We start from the raw sequence: 1,019 nt of genomic DNA, 5'->3' as shown, positions 1-1,019 counted from the left end.
TGATTTTGATTGTAGATCGGTCTTGGCGGTTGATAATTATTCTGATAATTATTTCCAGGCCTTTGGTTTATGTATGAAACATTCTCTCTTTGTTCCATTGTTAGTTCAATACTGAGACAATCTTTTGTCAAATGTGGTCCTCCACACTGCTCACAACTAATTCGTATTGAGTGAATATCTTTAGTCATCTTTTCCATTCGTCTCTAGACAGCATCTATCTTTGCAGAAATGGAATCTAAGTCATGGCTAGAATCGGCTCTAGCTGCTTTAGATGATCTAACGATATCTTTTTCTTGGTGCCACTCATGTGAGTGGGAAGTAGTGTTATCAATAATTATGTAAGCATCAGTTGCGGTTTTCTTCATAGTGGAACCACCAGCTGCTATATCGATGTCTTTTCTTGTAGTGATGTCGCATCCTTGGTAGAATATTTGTACTATTTGACAAGTGTCTAAACCATGTTGCGGACATCCTCTTAATAACTTTACAAATCTTATCCACGCTTCATATAGAGTTTCATTTGGCTTCTGTGCGAACGTAACAATTTCTCCTTGAAGTCTCACGGCTTTAGATGCCGGAAAGAATTGTTTAAGAAAATTTTCAACTAAAACATCCCATGAGATAGATCTGTTCATCCTCCACTTCTCGGATTTTAAATAGAGTACAGATCCTATTAAAGGTTCGAAGATGTTCATTTGGATCTTCCTTCGGCGCACCACTAAATTGGCATTGATTAGTTACCATGTGTAGGATTTGTCCTTTGATTTCATAATCTGGCGCATTAATGTTTGGTTGAGTAATTGCATGACCTTGGCCAGTGCGTTTAGCCCTCATTCGGTCATCCATACTTAGAGGTTCCAGATTTTCCATGATTGAAATTGTTGAATCTGAATCACTAGAGGATTCTGATATAATGGTTTCTTCCTCGACAATCTCTGGATGAGTGATTTGTGGTTCAGGAGGAATGATTAGTGGTTCAGGATCTCTGAATTGTCCATGAATATCCTCCGGGTCATCAA

General features: G+C 38.3%; 1 non-coding gene across 1 annotated transcript; it reads left to right on the top strand.

The window, feature by feature from the left end:
* The first annotated feature begins 453 nt into the window (after positions 1-453).
* LOC139860773 (small nucleolar RNA R71) lies at positions 454-560 on the top strand. The gene has a single exon (XR_011763394.1). It is a non-coding gene; the product is annotated as a small nucleolar RNA R71 (small nucleolar RNA).
* Positions 561-1,019: the final 459 nt, after the last annotated feature.

Source organism: Rutidosis leptorrhynchoides, chromosome 7, assembly GCF_046630445.1.
Source record: "Rutidosis leptorrhynchoides isolate AG116_Rl617_1_P2 chromosome 7, CSIRO_AGI_Rlap_v1, whole genome shotgun sequence".
NCBI classification, from domain to species: domain Eukaryota; kingdom Viridiplantae; phylum Streptophyta; class Magnoliopsida; order Asterales; family Asteraceae; genus Rutidosis; species Rutidosis leptorrhynchoides.
The sequence above is the reverse complement of the archived record's forward strand: the minus strand, read 5'-3'. Positions and strand labels throughout refer to the sequence as shown.